Raw genomic sequence first — 21,672 nt, 5'->3', positions numbered from 1 at the left:
CCTCTTCACTCCACTGAGTCTGGGAGACAAAGACTCAAAGGCAACTCCCTTCAAAATGGAGATTTTGCAACCCAATACCTCTCGCATGATCTAAGGTTACAACGCTCAGAGAACAACAATCAGTTAGTTAATCATTAACTTAGCAAGAGCTTCAAGTGCCCCATGGAAAAAACCCATGTTAAACCTCTGCAGTCTACCTTTAGCTGTTGTTCATTTCTGTGTCAGTTAAAACCATTACACTTAACACCCTGCCACTCTGGGTAGGGATTGGGTGAGTCAAAGAGAGGTGGCAGATGTGCAAAGGCTTTGGCTCACTTGCCCAGAGAGCTAAGGTGAGGGAGCAAGAGACTCCCAGTGGCAGGGAGGGAGGGACAAGTGCTTCACGCAGGCTGCCCTGCCTATCAGCCTGAAGCAGAGGACTAGGCGAGTGACTAGAGGGGACCAGCGATTTCCGGGGTGTGGCACAACCCACAAGGCAGGAGCCAGTTGAGGAGGGGGAGGCAGGGCAGTCCAAGGCAGAGAAAGGTGTGCAGGGGTGGAGTGGTGGGAGGCACCAGCTGGGGAACCCCCACGGGAAGAAGACTCAGAGCCTGAGGAGTGGTCATAGAATCATAGAATCATAGAGTTGGAAGAGACCACAAGGGCCATCGAGTCCAACCCCCTGCCAAGCAGGAAACACCATCAGAGCACTCCTGACATATGGCTGTCAAGCCTCTGCTTAAAGACCTCCAAAGGAGGAGACTCCACCACACTCCTTGGCAGCAAATTCCACTGTCGAACAGCTCTTACTGACAGGAAGTTCTTCCTAATGTTTAGGTGGAATCTTCTTTCTTGTAGTTTGGATCCATTGCTCCGTGACCGCTTCTCTGGAGCAGCAGAAAACAACCTTTCTCTCTCCTCTATGTGACATCCTTTTATATATTTGAACATGGCTATCATATCACCCCTTAACCTCCTCTTCTCCAGGCTAAACATGCCCAGCTCCCTTAGCCGTTCCTCATAAGGCATTGTTTCCAGGCCTTTGACCATTTTGGTTGCCCTCCTCTGGACACGTTCCAGTTTGTCAGTGTCCTTCTTGAATTGTGGTGCCCAGAACTGGACACAGTACTCCAGGTGAGGTCTGACCAGAGCAGAATATAGTGGCACTATTACTTCCCTTGATCTAGATGCTATACTCCTATTGATGCAGCCCAGAGAGAAGACTGAGAGAGAAGACTGGGGGGAGGAGGTGACAGAAGCTGAAGATGTAACAGGGCTTAGTGACCAGGAATAATCTGCGGCAGAGAGCAGTTTAGGATCAGAGGCTGAGGCAGAGGCTGGAGAGGAGGAGGGCCTAGAGGCAGAAATGAGTCAGGCTGGTGAGGAAGCCAGGGGATCTCCCACTCCTGCTGTGACCAGCTGCCCTCCCCACTGGTCTCCCAGAACCTGTAGAGGAATGAAGAGGGCAGAGCAGAGACAGACAAGGCGCCAGGAATCTCAGACTGCGTGGGAAGGACCATGGGGAAGGAGAAGACAGGGAGCTGTGGAAAGGCAGGGGACCTTCAGTCTCACAGCTGCCTCATTGGGGCAAGATCTATTGGGAAGAGTTGCTGTGCTCACTAGGCCTGAGCTGGTTTGTTCCTTTGAATAAAGAGTAACTTCACTGACACCTTTTGAGTTATTCCTGCCCTGCTCCCGACTCCTGCAGCAGGGTGTGGCCGAGGAAGAAAAGATGGGTCAGATGAAGGATGGGTCATCCCATCCCTCTTCCCCCACTTCCCCCACACCACTGTCTCTTAGAACCAGGAGGGGCTTGGAAAGGGAAGAGCAGAGGCAATTTTTGTGCAGCAGGAGTCTCAGGTTCCGGACATGCAACCTGTCAGAGAAGGGTATATAAGCTGGAAGAGGTTGCTGCAATTCCTTCATAGGGCCCAGACTGTGGACAGCTGCAGAGGCTCAAAGTGTGTGTGTGAGCACCGCGGAAACTGTTGTAAGTGTTTCTCTTCCTGATAATGAGTTAACTATCAGGTGGGTGCTTCTTCCTTTTTTAAAAAATATAATTTTTATTAATTTTCCAATAAAATGCTGTTTTTGTTCCAAGCAATTCCAATAATTAAAGGAGTTGCAATATTTAAAGAGTGGCAAAAAGCGATTTCAAGATATATCTGGCAGGGCAAAAAGCCGAGAATAAAATTTAAGTTGTTAACAGATTTAAAAGAAAGGGGAGGCTTCGCCCTGTCAGATATGAGATTATATTATGAAGCATCGTGCATATGTTGGTTGAAAGAATGGATGAAATTAGAAAATACAGATTTGTTAGATGTGGAAGGTTATGATAATAGATTCGGTTGGCACGCTTATTTATGGTATGAAAAAAAAACCAAGTGCATAAAGGTTTCGAAAATCATATTATTAGAGGATCTCTGACTGAGGTATGGGGTAGGTACAAAAACCTACTTGAACCAAAAATACCACACTGGTTATCACCATTAGAGGTGATGAGTGTTAAAAAGATCAATATGACTGGGAGGTGGATAACATATGGGAGTTTAATTGAGAAAGAGGGAAGTAAGTGGAAAATGAAACCATATGAAGAAGTGAAAGAATATGTAAACGATTGGCTGCATTACTTTCAGATTAATGAAATGTTTAGAAAAGAGGTTGCAGAAAGAGGCTATTATGAAAAAGAATCTAGGTTTCAACGAGAAGTATTGAATAATGAAGTTAAAAATTTATCTATGATGTATAAATTATTATTGGAATGGCATTTGAAGGATGAAGAGGTTAAATCAGTTATGATTCAATGGGCCAAAGACTTTGGATATAACATTCAATTTGATGATTGGATAAAATTGTGGAAGGAAGGGATGAGATTTACGGCATGTACCACAATTAAAGAAAATGTTATGAAAATGATAATATCGATGGTATATAACACCAGTTAAATTAAGTAAGATGTATAAGGTGAGTAATAAATGTTGGAAATGTAAGGAGAAAGAAGGGACATTTTATCATATGTGGTGGGAATGTAAAAAAATGAAGTGCTTCTGGGAAATGATATATAATGAGATAAAGAAAATACTGAAATATACATTTGTTAAAAAACCAGAAGCATTTCTATTAGGAATATTAGGTGGTGAAATAAAAAGGAACGATCAGAAAGTATTGCTGTATGCAGTAACAGCAGCCAGAACTCTTTTGGCCCAGAAATGGAAACAAGAAGAAATGCCTATGATTGAAGAATGGAGATCGAAATTAATGGATTACGCGGAACCGGACAGATTGACAGGGAGGATTCGCAACCGACGAGACCAAAGATTCACTGAGGACTGGAGTAAATTTACAGAATATATTAAAAATATTTGTGATAATGATATAATGTTTGTAAGTTTTCAAGAAGCTCTGTAAGAAGATTTGGTATAAATATTGTTTAAACAACATGGTAAGATAAGATATATATAGTGCAATATAAATTAAGAAATGTGAAGATTTGTGATAATTACGGAAAATTATCAGACATGTTGATGGAAGTCTAAAAAAAAAAGATGCGTGATGAGTTTTTGATGTTTAATAATGTTATAAATTTGTTTTTATCGGGTGCTTCTTCCTTACGGTGACAACAGCAAAACAAAGTTTGGGTCATCCTGAATCTTGAAGTCTGGCTGTGTTTTCAGTTCTTGTTGCGGAATGTTTGGATTTGGTAGATTAAATGGGAGCTGAATCATATTTCTCCCCCATCATTGCACTGTTGATGTGTTTATTTCTGCAGCACAGATGTTTAGAGTAGCAAGCAACTTCCCTCTAATCAAAGAGTGTTACAAAGAAGCTGTCAAAACATGAAAAAAAAGGTGCAGGAGGCAGCGATTGGATGGGTATTTGGGGCTCAAATCTAAGGATTCTTTGGGACTACAACACCTGAGACGCTGTTTGAAAACCCGTTCCTATCTTGGGTGTTGCAAACTTCTGCAAATTGCACCTGCAGAAATTTCCTCTTCTGGATAACTATTGAAGGTGCAGGATCTTGGCCCTCTCTTGCATCTGGTCACAGAGTCAATGGCAGCAGGCAAATTCATAACTCCAAGACCATTGGGCTATCTCAGTAGCTTCACCTCCATCTTGGCTGGATTCAAATTTAGCTTGTGTGCCCACTTCCAGGCACTACCTTTTGCACAACAGGTAGAAATCAGCGCTTGAGGTCTTTCCCCCAACATTCATTCATTCATTTATGTTTAAAATTATGCAATGCTATATCATAAAAAATATCAAAGCGGTTTACATAATTTATATACATAATAAAAACACACTACAAATTTAAAATGAGAGACCACCAATGAACTATTATGGAAAGGTGCATTCTTAATTTTCTGCATGGAGCTGGCAGAATAAAAAGAGTTTTCAGCAGGTGTTTAAAAGTTAAAATAGAAGGCACCTGCTAAATCTCTATTGGCACAGCATTCCACAAGACTGGGGTGATGACACAAAAGGTTCTGTTTCGTGTTGATGTCAAATGAGCCTCACCAATTCAGAGGACAACAATCAACACTCCTGCAGATGATCTCAGTGACTGAGCTGGGATATGAGAGTTTAGATCAGCTTTTCTCCGCCTTAGGTCCCTAGATGTTGATGGACTACAACTCCCAGGCTTCATGATATATTACAACATTGTTAGACAGGACTATGCACTCTCCCAAAGCAGCTCCCATTTTTTTCTGCTTGCTTTCAGGTGGTTGTGGAGAGAGGAAATGGCCACAAGGTGGCAGTGCCCTCTCTAGTTCTACCTGCAAAGAAAAGAGAAGGCTGTACCACAGTATGTAAATCAATCGTAAATGGATGGCTTTTTAAACCAAAAGTGGAAGTTGCTTTTGGGGGGAGCTCAGCCTGATTGCATTGTGCAATACAGTTTCTTAACTGGCAACAACCCTAAATTGAGTGGTAAAAAGATGCATCTCAGTTATCAGAAGTTTGGAAAACATTGTCCTACATGCAGGCAGCAAATCTCTTGAGCAGGAATATTTGTGGACACATAAGAAAGACAAGGCAGTTATTGCTGGCCTGGATGCTCAAAGTTCATGCCTCTTATTTCTTTTTATCTTGCCACCACATTTTTCTATTCTTACACTGTTGGGTCCTCAAAATCACTGTTTTTAGAAAAAAGAAAATTAAGCAGCAGTTCTTGGATTTCAGCTGCGATTAGGGAAACTCGGCTGGCCTAGAAGAGTTGCTGTGTTTTCCCCGCTTCCTCCACATTGACTGCTTCTATTGCTCAGATGACGGCAATTTGATCACTGGGTTCATCTGATGTTCTCAGCCTTGAAAATAGCCACTATAGCTGTGTCGTGCCAGCAAAGTCCATGATATGCACCTTTGCTCTGAATTTTAAACAGGGTCTTCTTCCACAAGAGATGTGCACACACTTTTAATGGATGAGGAAAACGAATTGCAATGTACACATTGCCATTGCTTTTTAGTCTATTTTTTCTTTTAAATTTAGACAAACATTTATTTATTTAACTTGAATAATCTCAAGATGATGGAGAGTGCATCTGAAGGCTTGGGCAAGGAAGCAGTACAGTTTCTTTCTAACTTAGGCTGGGGATTATCTCTATAAGGCCCCCACATTCTCATCTGTTGCAGCCCCCCCCAAACCCCAAATCTCTGTAGTGAAGATAAACCAGGAACATATCATCCAATTGTTAGTTGCCTTCCTTTGGTTTTGTAGCAATATTTGAAAGCCACTAATGCACCAGATAAATTTCTGAGCTTCCAGGTGGTGCTTAGTGCCCCTTGACACAAACCCCCCCAAACATACAACTTTTTCAACAAATGATTTTTTAAAAATCTATAGCACTTCTTAGCGGCCAAAAAAGTACTCAAATCAGCAATTGCAGCCCAAGCAGCTCATTTATCCTAAGTATGAAGCAATTAGAATCCTAGAGTTGGGCTAAAGGCCAAGGTGTTCTCTGAAGGCAAACCAGGATGGGCTACCCTCGCTCCCAACCACATTCTTGAGAGATGTTGCAATTATTTGTGGCAAAATATCCCTTCAATGGAGGTGTTTGATGTTAGGAAACTATTTTGCATAATGGACTATAAAAGCAAACAAGTAGAATAAACATAGCTTTGGTTGGCTGTCAAAACTTAGCGTAGAGAAAAAGGAAGGATTGTTACAAAGAGCAAACCATGCTATGAAAAATCCCTCTAAAATCTTAGTTTGCTTACGTGAGAGAGAGAAAAGTCAGCACTTGTGTGATTGTCCAAGGAAACAAGTATCTCACTATTCAGATAACATTACAAGTTTGGAATACAAAATGTCAATGTTTGTAAGAAGGCTCCAAATTCTGAGACAGAAAAGAAATATCTGGAATGCATTCCATTCCATTTTTTAAACAGTGGCATCTTGGTCACCCTCTCTCCTCTCCTACAGCTGCATGGAGAAGGAAATTATCACGACTATCTGGTCATGGAACATAAAATGAGGATCAAACTGTTTTCCTGTCACACAAATTCAGGTTCAGGTAGGGAGGGAGAAAGGTGAGGGAAAAGGGTGCCCATCCAGTTCTGTAGAACTGAAGTTATTTCCACTGAAAACAGTAATATTAACAAGTCATTGGCACACATGGAAATCAACAGTTGCCAGGACAACCCAAACGAAAAAGCGAGTCTGAAAAATTCTGGAATAACAAAACAGAAGTAGTGGAATAAGTTGGGGTTGGTGAATTTGCCATGTGATCCATACCACAAACAGCCAGGAAGCAGCAATACTGGGGAAAAAAGAAAAGGAAAAACAATCACTCCAAGCGATCCTTAATGTGGATTGAATCCTGGTCTCCCTCATGGATGGTTTCTGTTGAGAGAGAGAGAGAGAGATGGGGAGAGTGACCCTGTTGATCCTCCTCAACTTCTCAGCAGGTTTTGATAAAATGGGACCATGATATCCTGTTAGACTGGCTCTGTGGATTGGGAGCAGGTGGGCGCGTGATACAAATTGAAGTAAAATTATATCTGGGGTTGCGGCGCTCATCTCACTTTATTGGCCAAGGGAGCCGGCGTACAACTTCCAGGTCATGTGGCCAGCATGACTAAGCCGCTTCTGGCGAACCAGAGCAGCACATGGAAACGCCGTTTACCTTCCCACCAGAGCGGTACCTATTTATCTACTTGCACTTTGATGTGCTTTCGAACTGCTAGGTTGGCAGGAGCAGGGACCGAGCAACAGGAGCTCACCCCGTCGCAGGGATTCGAACCGCCGACCTTCTGATCGGCAAGTCCTAGGCTCTGTGGTTTAGACCACAGCGCCACCCAGGTCTCTCTATATCTTATATAATGAATGATAATTTATATAAATTAAATAATATCCTTTTAAAAAGCTAAATACTAGCCATCAGTTTTCCAAATACCATAATCCAAGTTTAGTCTGTCTTTGTGTACATAATATAAAAAACACGTGATGCACCAAGCTGAACGTCACCCAAAGCTATAGACTGTGAACTGTCATTTGCCTGACAAGCCCTCTCCATTTTCACAGCCTCAGACAGGCCGAAAAAGCAAGGGCATGCCCTCCAACATTTATCCGATGAAAATAGGGACGTCCCATTCCATTTATACCCAACACATCTTCCTGGGTTGCCCCAGCCACTCTGGGCAGCTTCCAACATATATAAAAACATTAAACATTTAAAAACTTCCCTATACAGGATTGCCTTCAGATGGGTCAAGTGGTCGGATAACTCCCTACTGCCAGTATTTCTCCAATGAAAATAGGGACATCCAAGGAAAAGCAGGACATTCCAGGATCAAATCAGAAACTGGAACAGCTTCTCTAAAACAGGGACGTCCCTGGAAAATGGGGACGCTTGGTCTGCAAGTGGGTTGTGTTGAGTGTGCTGGGCAAGAAGTTGTGCAAGCCTCCTTAATAAGTTATTACGTTCAACATTTTTGCTTTGCCCAGATTTTTAGCTACTTTTTGGCACGCAAACTGTGACACAGATGGGAGTGAGGAAGGAATGTACTATTTATTTCATAAAATTTATATGTTGCTTAACTGAAAAACAACAATCAGCTTAAAGTGGTTTACAAAGAGACTAAAACAATAACATTATCAGTAAAAAAAGAGTTAAAAACAAAAAACTGCTTTCCAGAATTCCATTCTCCTTGGGCCAGAGGTAATGTAACACTTTACTGTATGACAAACCAAATGTTTTGCATTGTTAGTTTTGTACGTGTTATACTTTGAGACCTGTAGACAACGCTTCGCTGGTTAATTTTGATCCATGGAAGCCCCATCGGCAGACTGGAGTCAACTTCCTCACCTAACCTCAGTGCACAAAAACTCTTGCTGGCTTCTGCTAATTGGTGGGGCCTTCAAAAAACAGAGGAGGAGGTGGGTGCTCCCCTCCTGCCATGTGCCTGGAAGAATAAGTGAGCCAGGCACCTGTAGGATAATAATAATAATAGTAATAATAATAAATAAAAAATTATACCCCGCCCATCTGGCTGAGTTTCCCCAACCACTCTGGGCGGCTCCCAATCAGTGTTAAAAACAGTACAGCGTTACATATTAAAAACTTCCCTGAACAGGGCTGCTTTAAGATGTCTTCTGAATGTCAGGTAATTATTTATCTCTTTGACATCTGATGGGAGGGTGTTCCACAGGGCAGGCGCTACTACCGAGAAGGCCCTCTGTCTGGTTCCCTGTAGCCTCACTTCTCGCAATGAGGGAACTGCCAGAAGGCCCTTGGCGCTGGATCTCAGCGTCCGGGCAGAACGATGGGGGTAGAGACGCTCCTTCAGGTATACTGGACCGAGGCCGTTTAGGGCTTTAAAGGTCAGCATCAACACTTTGAATTGTGCTTGGAAGCGTACTGGGAGCCAGTGTAGGTCTTTCAAGACTGGTGTTATGTGGTCTTGACGGCCGCTCCCAGTCACCAGTTTAGCTGCCGCATTCTGGATTAATTGTAGTTTCTGGGTCACCTTCAAAGGTAGCCCCACGTAGAGTGCATCACAGGGAGATAACTAGAGCATGCACCCCTCTGGTGAGACAGTCCGCAGGCAGATAGGGTCTCAGCCTGCGTACCAGATGGAGCTGGTAGACAGCTGCCTTGGACACAGAATTGACCTGCTCCTCCATGGACAGCTGTGAGTCCAAAATGACTCCCAGGCTGCGCATCTGGTCCTTCAGGGGCAGAGTTACCCCGTTCAGAACCAGGGAGTCCCCCCAAACCAGTACTTCTGTCTGATCACCTGATTTTGTTTGCAACACTTGATGGAGAGAATTAAATCGCATGGGTGGGGCCCCCGTATGAACCATTATGTAAGAGGTTCAAGCATTTTTGGAGGGGAAAGAGTGTGGAGGTCAGATATGTGAGAACCAGGGCTCACTCTCACCTCGGTCATTCATAGTGAGCCTTTTTGCCTTAAGAGCAAGACAAGATCATTTTATGAGTTGCCGTACACTTTGTATTTTAGCCCCTTAGACTGCAATACACTTTCAACAGCCCCTCCTCCTTCACCTGATCATCCTTATTTTGTATGTTCAGGATCAGGGGCAGTTCGTGTGTGTCCTCAGAACTGCTGAGGGAATCTTCCTGGTTGAATTATGGATTACTTTGGGTTTCAATCTCAACAGACGTTAAAGGGTAACTGGCAAGGTGAGTTTGACCCTTGGTCCTTGTTTTGTAGACACAGATGCATATTCACAGTTTGTCTTCTTCAGCTGCTGGGGTGGATGCTGCCAGAATGTTCCTCCTCCTCCTCCTCCTCCTCCTCCTCCTCCTCCTCCTCCTCCTCCTCCTCCTCCTTCTAGGCTTGGATTTGTAGCAGCTCCTCTTGTATCTTATCACCAACTTTTGATTTCATTCTTTTGGCCCGTTGACAGTAATATAACAAGTCTGGGTCACATTCCTTATCCTATTTGCTCCTTGGCTTGGAACATCGCCCCCTTCTTGGGTGAGCCTCCCTCTCTAATCTTTAACCTATTACAAGAAGAACAAACTGAAAACAACAAAGTCACTGGTTATTAGTCTGCATGCAGATACTGGAACAGACACTGGAAAAGTTTTGTTACAAAGTGGAGTGGATGTGTTTTTGTTCTTACAACATGGGGCGAAATCACCTTTCCAAGGGAGGAAATAATATGGAAACAAATTAAAGCAGTCGGCGTGTTTCTGACATTACATTATTATATGCTCACAAGATATTATTCTATGTTATAAAAGGCTGCCTAACCAGTAACAGACTCCTTGGAGACAGTGGCCAAAATCAGTAATATAGTATATAGTATTTGGATTTGTATATCTTTTTATTTTTTAGATTAACTTGTGAAGAGAATTTGTGAGTTTTTAGACCACAGGCCAGTAGGGCGTTTGAATTTTTCAACTTTCAAATTCCAAAAATGAGAGGGGCTAAAATGTTGTAACATGACTTGGGGGCTTCAAAAGATATTATGGTTAAATTAATATGATTTAGTTTTGCTTCGTATGTAAACTGTGTGTAAAATTACATAGAAATCATTAAAAATGTTTGCCAAGTACTTGCAGTCATATTATGTACTAATAAAATTTATTTATTTATTATTATTATTATTTAGCATTAACTGGCATTTTCAGATGGTAAAATCAGAATTGGTTTTCTGAAAGCAGTTTGTGTGCTTCTTTATCAAACAGACTCACGAAGCTAAATGTTGTCCAAATACAAAACTAATAGCAGATTTTAATTCCTCACACCCAAAAACATATTTTAAAGAACCCTCACTGAAGAAATTTGCAAAAATTAAGTTTCACCCCTTAAAATGACGTGCCCTAAAAGACTAGCCTCCCTCGGGCTAGAACACTCGAAGCCAGAACATCCGAATCAGAGAGAGGTGATAGAGGCAGAGTAATGGGGAGGTTGTACAGAAAGCAATATAAACCAAGGAATAGAGGGGGGGAGAGAAAGAGAAAGAGAGAGAGAGAGAGAAGTCCTATTAAGGATGACATAACTGCAGTTTGAGCATAGAAAAACTGGTATACACTTACCATCCTTGTGTTTCAGTTATTACCTATGATGTTTTTCTAGACGCCTTCTTCTTATTTGTTTACCACCCTATACCCACAGGTTTCAGGGCAGTTACAACATAAAATCACAGTATAAAAACACCAAATACATAACAAAAAGAAAAACAACCTAATAACCCCCCCCCCCCCGCGCACTTTAAAAGGACGTTGGATGTCCATCAGTCAAAGGCCTGGTTAAAGAGGAGCTTTTTTGCCTGGCACATAGAGGTGTCTAATGAAGGCGCCAGGTAAATCTCCCTGGGGAGAACATCCCACAAACGGGGAGCCACGACAGAATTCTTTGTCGTTTAGCACTGCATTGAACTTGTCTAATTAAATAAAAACCTATTTGTTTCTTTGTGTCAGGGTAACCTATTAATGGTGTAAGTTTTGATTCTTGCTATTTTTATATCGTTCCAAATATTTAATTATACTTGTGTGTGTGTTTGTGTAACAGAGGAAACAGAACTGTTCGAAACGAGTAACATCTTCAAAAAACATTACATTTTTTAAAAAACACACACAAAACCTTCAACACAAGGTTAAATCTATTCACTGTCATCGTCATTATTGTGTGGGTTTGGGAATGGGTCAATTCATATATTTACAAGCTATTATACACTTCCGTTTGAGTCTGTTGTACAGACCATATCTAATAGTACATTCATGTTTACTTTTTGCACATCCACAGAGTGTGATGCTCATATGCTTAGAGAAAAGCCTCTAGAAAAAATAAATAATAGTAAAGGCAACAGCCTGCCTTAGTTGCTGGACCATCTACTTTGGGTTCTATGGCTTCCCCAGAGTCACATTTTACTAAATTAAGCCTTTGTGGTGGTGGTAATGGGAGCGTTGAAGTAGCACATTTTGGGTTGGTGGCACATTTTAAATCTTGCTCTTCTTTCTGTTTCTGAACTGAACACACCACAGGGAGAGTGGAAGTCCTTGCGTGAGGCTCCACTGTCAGGGCTCATGAGCTGAATCCTGCCCAAAGTCTTCAGCTGCGGCCAGGGATCCCGAGAGTCACCTAGCCCAACCTTCTGCAACGCAGGAGGTATCCTGCCCACAGCTGTCCCTGGGTGGGCTTGAACCACCAACCTTCTCACTAGCAGCCAGACACATGACCATAAAAATGCACCATGAATGCAGCAAAAGAGAGTAGACACCATACAGGAGATGGGTGTGATGTTTCCTTTTTTGCTTCTCGCCCTCTGGTTTGGAAGGGCAAGAATAGCCCTTCAGAAGAAAAGTACAGTGGTACCTTGGGTTACATATGCTTCAGGTTACATACACTTCAGGTTACAGACTCCGCTAACCCAGAAATAGTGCTTCAGGTTAAGAACTTTGCTTCAGGATGAGAACAGAAATTGTGCTCCGGTGGCATGGCAGCAGTAGGAGGCCCCATTAGCTAAAGTGGTTAAGTGCTTCAGGTTAAGAACAGTTTCAGGTTAAGTACAGACCTCTGGAACGAATTAAGTACTTAACCCGAGGAACCACTGTACTATAACAAATTCATTCTCTCCAAAGAACAAGGAAAGAGGCTTGGGTGGGGGTTTTTGTTGTTGCTGCTGATTTCAGCATGCTGCTGAAATGTGTTAATTATAGCTCAATTAATTTTATTATCCTTCATGTGAAAATCCACCTACCACCTACACCCCCCCCCATAAGACAATGAGTGGCATTCAAGTAGGTTTTACTCAGGGTAGACCTATTGAAACAAATGAACCTAAGTTAGTCATGTTCATTTCAGTGGGTCTACTCTGAGAAAAACTTGGCCAGCGCTCATGACACTTTTTCTGCTGATGTTATTTCCCTCTGAGGACCCCAGCTGCCTCCCATCTCTCCTCTGAACCCCACTTCTGGGGACAAACATTCCTGCTGTTTCCAACAACTGAAAATGGAGTTATATTTTCATGGCATTTGGAAAACATTTATTTAATTTTCACCATAATAAAAACCAGGAGATACAAGCTTCCCCCACATCACCATAATCACGTTTAAATCATGAAGGTGGCTGTGGCTTCCTTAGAATGGCACAGTCCTTGCGCAGAGTGACCTGCTACTCTTTGTGAGAGGCCACCAAACTCTGCTTGTCTGGCTGGTCTGATTTCCAAGTGCCTGGATGGAGCAGGTCTCCTAAAAAGAGGACACGAAGCCTCCTCAGTTTTTGTAGAAGGCAGTAAGACACATTAAGGGTGGAGAGAGACAACAGTTTTAAGAGAGCTGTAACTAACTTGAGAGGCTTTGCTTTTCATAGCGTGCATACATACCTTTTTCTGGTCAACTCTGGCCACTTTTGCAGGTCTGTGGAACACTATTGTGTTTGTTGTTTAGTCGTGTTCGACTCTCCGTGACCCCATGAACCACAGCATGCCTTGGAAACACTCACTTTCTTCTCAAAGCTTCTCCATGGCAATAATTTTCTTGGCAAAATACTGGAGCAGTTTGCCAGTTCCTTCTCCAGGTGAAACGCTATAAGCACCTGTAAAAACTTTAGCAGCAATGAAGTGATATGAGCAGATATTACTTTTTCCACCCACCTTCAATTCACAGTGGTCCATCTTCCATTTAGTTCCTTTAAAGTGGACATGAATGGCCAGAGCAACTCATCTGATAATTGGTGGTGGTGGTTTGTGAAAAGTGAGGGCACACGATTTAATATGTTGCAAAGGACAGTTGGTCTGATGGCTACCTTGGAGAATGCCCAGGACGCTCTTCCTGGATAATTAAATTGATGGGGACAGACAGCAGGCTAGTTCATGCATTTTTCAGAGAAAGCAGGGACCCATGCCTTTTCCAGTGTGGCTGATAAGAGAAAAGGAAATCCTGATGCTTATTTTGTAGTAAGTTGCTCTCTCAAATCTGATATTCCTTTCCCAGGTAAGGCTGCAGAGCAAACTGAATCCTGCCAAAGTCTATCCAGGATATTATCCTAAAGGTGAAAAGTGGAGTTTATATTGCACTCTATCTTTTTTAAGGCCAGTGTGACACATTATCTAGAGTGTTTTGAGTTTGAATATGGAAACCCCAGGTTCAAATTCTCATTAAGTTGCCAAATGCATGGCATGAGCTTGATTCAATCAATTTTCCTCAGTCTAGCCTATGTCAAAGGGCTTTTGTCAGGCTAATACGTGGGGACAAAAGTGTGGTGTAACAACTGGATAAAATTGCAGTCCGGACTTCTGTTGAAAAATCTGCCATCTCTAACAAGGAGAATGTTGAGATTGCAGATCAGTGGTTATTCATCATCTTCCGAGGTCTTCCTCGCCCTGCAGTAGTCTAAGATTTGACTTAAAATTTATGCTCTGCAGATTGTGAACATGGCCAAAAGAGCCAAAAACCTTCTGAGGAGGGTGAAAAGAATCCCTGGCCTCTACCACAGTAAGTGCAAGAAGTACAAAAAACTGGAAAGCACCTTTGCTAAAAGAAAAAGGCAGATAGAGACAAGAATATGTGCTAGCTGTCTTAGGTCCTTAACTAGCCTAGAGCCCCTTTAAATTCCTCTTCATTTTTCACTTATAGGCAGCGCTGACCTAGTTTTAAACAGAGCTGATTAGCTTGTGCCTTAACTGTGATCTAGGCTTTTAGTACAAAGACAATGAAGATTCTTTTTTTTGGAGGGGGGGAGCTGGAAGGCTGGCTTCTTAGGAATTACTCAGGAAAAACTGCTGATATCTTTTTCTTTTTTGTTTAAGAAACACCATTTTCATATATGCAACTTTATTTCAGGAATTATTGGTAAGCTTTGGTACATTGCTTACGACAAAACATTGCCACTCACTCCTCCTGCAGATGTTTAGCTAAGCTACCTATGAAAGGATGAGAAGTCTCGCTCCTGTTCTTTCCTGTGGTACCTAAGCCGTCATTTCTTTGTTCCTCATCCCATGTGGAGGCCACCAAACGCTTCTCTAGAGTCACATGCATTGAGCATATAGTGAGTCAGGCCAAATGAATGGAATCTCCATGCCAGAACTGGCTATCAGAGAGAACATGTACTTGAACTGACTCACATGTACAAAGGTGCTCAGTACAAAGGTTATGCCCAGCACATGGAGCACTGCCACTGAAGCGTGTTCTGGAGCCTTCCACACAGTAGTAGACAAGTTCTGCTGTATATGTTTGCCATTTTTGTCAACAAGGACCCATGACCAGGGCTGGATATATCACATGAAAGACTCTTGCAGCCCTCCTGCAGCTTAACCACCGTGTGGATATGACCAATTTGTGTGCTGCTGTCTCTGATGAGGCCTCGGAACACAATTATCCTTCAAGATGAGAAAGAAGGTTCTATATTCTGAAGAAATGCAAAATGTAAGGAGGTTAATGAGCACAAGGCAGCAGAGCAATCATGCTCACTGTACTACAGATGGCACATTTGAAATGCGTGATGGCTGGAAAGGGAGAAGGGTTCTTGCTCCTGCACAAGTCTCCAAAATGGCAAAGGAGGAGGGTGCAGGCAACACTGGCAAGCCAAGGAGCTCAGGAATCAGTTCAGCATCAAACACCCATCATGTCTGAAGATATGGAGATCAGAAATAAATACAAGGGAAGAAAGAATAAAGACCTATACAGTGGTGCCTCGCAAGACGAAAAGAATCCATTCTGTGATTCTCTTCGTCTAGCGGTTTTTTCCGTCTTGCGAAGCAAGCCCATTGAAGGATTAGCGGATTAGCGCTATTAGTGGCTTTTAGAGGCTTTTAGCGGCTTATCTGCTGATCGGATCAGCTGATAAGCGGCTTAGCAGCTTAGAAAAAGGGGGGGAAGGAAAAAAAAAACTAGCAGGAACTCGCAAGACATTGTCGTCTTGTGAAGCAAGCCCATAGGAATTTCGTTTTGCGAAGCACCTCCAAAATGGAAAACTCTTTCGTCTAGCGAGTTTTCCGTCTTGTGAGGCATTCGTCTTGCAGGGCACCACTGTATTGGGATCTTCTGCTCCTGTGGATTCTGCCACAGTTGCCTCACCTTGCGTCATGGGGGGGGGGGAGAGGCAGGCCCTGTCAATGATGCAACAGTCCCTGCCCTCAGGATTACAACCTAAGGAGAGAGATGATGCAGAAGGAAACTGGGAGTAGAGGAAGAGATCTAACTACTTTCTCGACACCAGTGGTTCCAGTTAGCTAATTACTGAGGACCCCCTATTTTTCAAAAGCCAAGCCGTAGACCCCCTTCTTTTGAAAATTTTGATAATATGGTAGTAATTGGAAATCACTGACCTACACGATGCATAATTTTACACACCTCTGTTTTGTCGCCTTTTTTCCTAAGTTAAAAAGCCCCCAAAGCTTTTGTTGTAACCTTTCTTTGCAGAGAAGATGCTCAAGCCCCTTCCTGCCCTTTTCCAACTCTACATCCTTTTTGAATTGAGGTGACCACAACTGTACAGAGTATTGCAAGTGCAGTCCAACCAATTGTTGTTGTTTAGTCGTTTAGTCGTGTCCGACTCTTTGTGACCCCGTGGACCAGAGCACACCAGGCACCCCTGTCTTCCACTGCCTCCCGCAGTTTGGTCAGACTCCTGTTCGTAGCTTTGAGAACACTGTCCAACCATCTCGCCCTCTGTCGTCCCCTTCTCCTTGTGCCCTCCATCTTTCCCAGCATCAGGGTCTTTTCCAGGGAGTCTTCTCTTCTCATGAGGTGGCCAAAGTATTGGAGCCTCAGCTTCAGGATTTGTCCTTCCAGTGAGCACTCAGGGCTGATTCCCTTAAGAATGGATAGGTTTGATCTTCTTGCAGTCCATGGGACTCTCAAGAGTCTCCTCCAGCACCATAGTTCAAAAGCATCCATTCTTCGGCGATCAGCCTTCTTTATGGTCCAGCTCTCACTTCCATACATCACTACTGGGAAAACCATAGCTTTAACTATACAGACCTTTGTCGGCAATGGGATGTCTCTGCTTTTTAAGATGTTGTCTAGGTTTGTCATTGCTTTTCTCCCAAGAAGCAGGCGTCTTTTAATTTTGTGACCGCTGTCACCATCTGCAGTGATCATGGAACCCAAGAAAGTAAAATCTCTCACTGCCTCCATTTCTTCCCTTTCTATTTGCCAGGAGGTGATGACAATCTTAGTTTTTTTGATGTTGAGCTTCAGACCATATTTTGCGCTCTCCTCTTTCACCCTCATTAAAAGGTTCTTTAATTCCTCCTCACTTTCTGCCATCAAGGCCTGGAGTTGACTGTGGCTCAGATCATCAGCTTCTTATTGCAAAATTGTAGCTTAAACTGAATAAAGTAGGAAAAACCATTGGGCCAGTAAGACACAATCTAAATCAAATCCCTTATGAATACACAGTGGAAGTGAGGAACAGGTTTAAGGATTTAGATTTGGTAGACAGAGTGCCTGAAGAACTATGGATGGAGGCTCGTAACATTATACAGGAGGCAGCAACAAAAACCATCCCAGTGAAAAGGAAATGCAAGAAAGCAAAGTGGCTGTCCAATGAGGCCTTACAAATAGCAGGGGAGAGAAGGCAAGCAAAATGCGAGGGAGATAGTGAAAGATACAGGAAATTGAATGCAGATATCCAAAAAATAGCAAGGAGAGACAAGAGGGCCTTCTTAAATGAGCAATGCAAAGAAATAGAGGAAAACAATAGAAAGGGAAAAACCAGAGATCTGTTCAAGAAAATTGGAGATATGAAAGGAACATTTCGTACAAAGATTACCATAATAAAGGACAAAAGTGGAAAGGACCTAACAGAAGCAGAAGACATCAAGAAGAGGTGGCAAGAATACACAGAGGAATTATACCAGAAAGGTATGGATGGCTCGTACACCCCAGGCAGTGTGGTTGCTGACCTTGAGCCAGACATCCTGGAGAGTGAAGTCAAATGGGCCTTAGAAAGCACTGCTAATAACAAGGCCAGTGGGAGTGATGATATTCCAGCTGAACTATTTAAAATTTTAAAAGATGATACTGTTAAGGTGCTACACTCAATATGCCAGCAAGTTTGGAAAACTCAGCAGTGGCCAGAGGACTGGAGAAGCTCAGTCTACATCCCAATCCCAAAGAAGGGCAGTGCCAAGGAATGCTCCAACTACTGCACAATTTCACTCATTTCACACACTAGCAAGGTATGCTTAAAAATCTACAAGGCAGGCTTAAGCAGTATGTGGACCGAGAACTCCCAGAAGTGCAAGCTGGATTTCGCAGGGGCAGAGGAACCAGAGACCAAATTGCAAACATGCGCTGGATTATGGAGAAAGCTAGAGAGTTCCAGAAAGACATCTACTTCTGCTTCATTGACTATGCAAAAGCCTTTGACTGTGTCGACCACAGCAAACTATGGCAAGTTCTTAAAGAAATGAGAGTGCCTGATCACCTCATCTGTCTCCTGAGAAATCTCTATGTGGGACAAGAAGCTACAGTTAGAACTGGATATGGAATAACTGATTGGTTCAAAATTGGGAAAGGAGTACGACAAGGCTGTATATTGTCTCCCTGCTTTTTCAACTTATATGCAGAATTCATCATGCTAAAGGCTGGACTGGATGAATCCCAAACCAGAATTAAGATTGCTGGAAGAAATATCAACAACCTCAGTCGAACCATAGATTTGTATAAAACCTTTAAGGATACTGACAAGCTTTGTTGCAAATCCCTTTCCTAATGATCCCAAATAAAGAATTTGCCTTTTTCCCACAGCAGCCACAAACTAGGTCTATGCTTTCTCTAAGCTATCCACCATGACATGGAGATCAATTTCCTGGTCAGGCACCATGAGCTCAGACCCCTACGTGTATATAAAAAGTTAGGATTTTTGCTCCAGGCTCCATCACTTTGTACTTACTTATACTGAACTGCATTTACCATTTTAACCTTTTCATCCAGTTTGGAGAGATCCCTTTATCAACCTAAACTTAAGATCCTTTATAATAAGATTGTCATATTTCAAGAAGTAAAAATCTGGACAATCAGCAGCTTTTTTGGAGAGACTGCTCCAAAAGTTGTTGAGCTTCTTCCAAGCAATCACCATGAGTTGTTGAGCTTTTTGTGGGTGATCATTTGCATGTGCCCCCAATGCTCCCAGGCTCTCTTGTCAGGAGCCCATCAGATCACTAGATCACCCCAATCCACATGCTTATTGATGTTCTCAAAAAACTCTAAATGATTAGTGAGGCAGGACTTACCCTGGTGGAAGCCATCTTGATTCTTCTTCATCAAGACTTGTTCTTTAATATGCTTCATAATGTCATCTTATCTTTCCATCATTTTACCCAGGACAGATGTGTAATTTCCTTAATTTCCCCTGAATACCTTTTTAAAAATTGGTGTTAATGTTGGTTCCTTTCCAGTCCTCTGAGGCTGATCTTAGGGAGAAGTTACATAGTTCTGTTAAAACATCAATTTCACGTTTGGGTTGATATTTTCTTATTTTTTAGTTTGTCAGTAAGGATTAGTACTTCATCTCTTTTCACTACAGTATACCTCAGTTCCTCAGACTCCTTGCTGAAAAACTCAAGCTTAGGAAAGGGAATCTGCCCTACATCTTCACAGTGAAGATAAATGCGAAGAACCCACATTTTCACAGTTCCCACATTTGCTTATAATGTGGAAAGGTCATCACAACTGGAATATTTGTAGTGCTCATATACACAGAGCTTTCAATAACACCTTTTTTTGTATATATGTCTTTCTCAGTGATGGAGGATACAACTGGAACACTGAAAAAGTACTTAGGAGCACAATATATTCTTTGACATTATTCAGAGCTGTTACTCACATTCCATTCCATTCTTTGAGCCTTCTTCCTCTGCCATCTTGAATAAAGAGGGATGCTCCAGGCCGCGTGGGAGACATTTCTGTTGAACTGCAACATCTTCATCCCATATACTTTGGTTGGAAGGAAATACTAGGGGTCAAACTACACTACAGATTACTTAAGCATACTTTTTTGTTTTGAGGAAAAGAAGCCAACCATCCAATGAGCAGTAAATAGCAATTTCACCTCTCTTCCTCTTCCCCACAGCAGAAGTTAGAAAGGCAAGGGGAGACCCTTCTCATAGCAGCAGCTGTTCTGAGGTCTTCTGCTCCTGCTCTAGCTCCTCTCTCCTGCTCACCCTCTCTGAGCACCCTGGCAGGAAGGACTGGGCCACTGCTTCTAGAATCATAGAATCATAGAGTTGGAAGAGACCACAAGGGCCATCGAGTCCAACCCCCTGCCAAGCAGGAAACACCATCAGAGCACTCCTGACATATGGTTGTCAAGCCTCTGCTTAAAGACCTCCAAAGGAGGAGACTCCACCACACTCCTTGGCAGCAAATTCCACTGTCGAACAGCTCTTACTGACAGGAAGTTCTTCCTAATGTTTAGGTGGAATCTTCTTTCTTGTAGTTTGGATCCATTGCTCCGTGTCCGCTTCTCTGGAGCAGCAGAAAACAACCTTTCTCCCTCCTCTATGTTAAATCCTTTTATATATTTGAACATGGCTATCATATCACCCCTTAACCTCCTCTTCTCCAGGCTAAACATGCCCAGCTCCCTTAGCGTTTCCTCATAAGGCATCGTTTCCAGGCCTTTGACCATTTTGGTTGCCCTCCTCTGGACACGTTCCAGTTTGTCAGTGTCCTTCTTGAACTGTGGTGCCCAGAACTGGACACAGTACTCCAGGTGAGGTCTGACCAGAGCAGAATACAGTGGCACTATTACTTCCCTTGATCTAGATGCTATACTCCTATTGATGCAGCCCAGAATTGCATTGGCTTTTTTAGCTGCCGCGTCACACTGTTGGCTCATGTCAAGTTTGTGGTCAACCAAGACTCCTAGATCCTTTTCACATGTACTGCTCTCAAGCCAGGTGTCCCCCATCTTGTATTTGTGCCTCTCATTTTTTTTGCCCAAGTGCAATACTTTACATTTCTCCCTGTTAAAATTCATCTTGTTTGTTTTTGCCCAGTTCTCTAATCTGTCAAGGTCGTTTTGAAGTGTGATCCTGTCCTCTGGGGTGTTAGCCACCCCTCCCAATTTGGTGTCATCTGCAAATTTGATCAGGATGCCCTTGAGTCCATCATCCAAGTCGTTGATAAAGATGTTGAATAAGACCGGGCCCAAGACAGAACCCTGTGGCACCCCACTAGTCACTCTTCTACCTAGAGAACAGCAACATTCTCTTTATCACTCCCTTTAAATCAGCCCATCTGTGCTTCATTCTTCCCACTGTTAACTGTTATAAAGTTGCTGGACACCATCCCCCAGCCGCCAACAACTTTTACTGCCTATCCTACCTGTGTAGGGCAGGGGGGGGGCAACACCCCTCCCCATTTTAAAAAGAATTAGAGCCCCCAAACGAAAAGGAGCCTAGGGTCCAATGTGCGTAGGCCCAATCCATGCCATTGTATCCCTCCAAAGTCACACTGTTTCTAACTACACATCCTGGACTTAGTATGCAAAGGTCCTTGTTGAAGTGTGACCTCTCATATGGGCCTGGTTCACATGTCACAGTAAGCCAAATTATGGTGCACTGGGATTGTGCAAATGTCCTGGATCCTGGAGAAGATATTGTAGCTGCTTTGCTTAGTGCGGTGCAGCAGGTAAAGTGAAGCTTGGTTATGTCTGTCAGCTGAACGCATGACTGTGCTTGAGTTCTCTTTTGCTTAACCAGCCGCTGTACTCAGTTGTAGGGACCAGTCAGTCAGTTTTATTGCACATAGCCAAAGGCTGCCGCAA

Source organism: Podarcis vaucheri, assembly GCF_965113315.1.
Source record: "Podarcis vaucheri genome assembly, chromosome: 8".
NCBI lineage: Eukaryota > Metazoa > Chordata > Lepidosauria > Squamata > Lacertidae > Podarcis > Podarcis vaucheri.
This window is presented reverse-complemented; position numbering follows the sequence as displayed.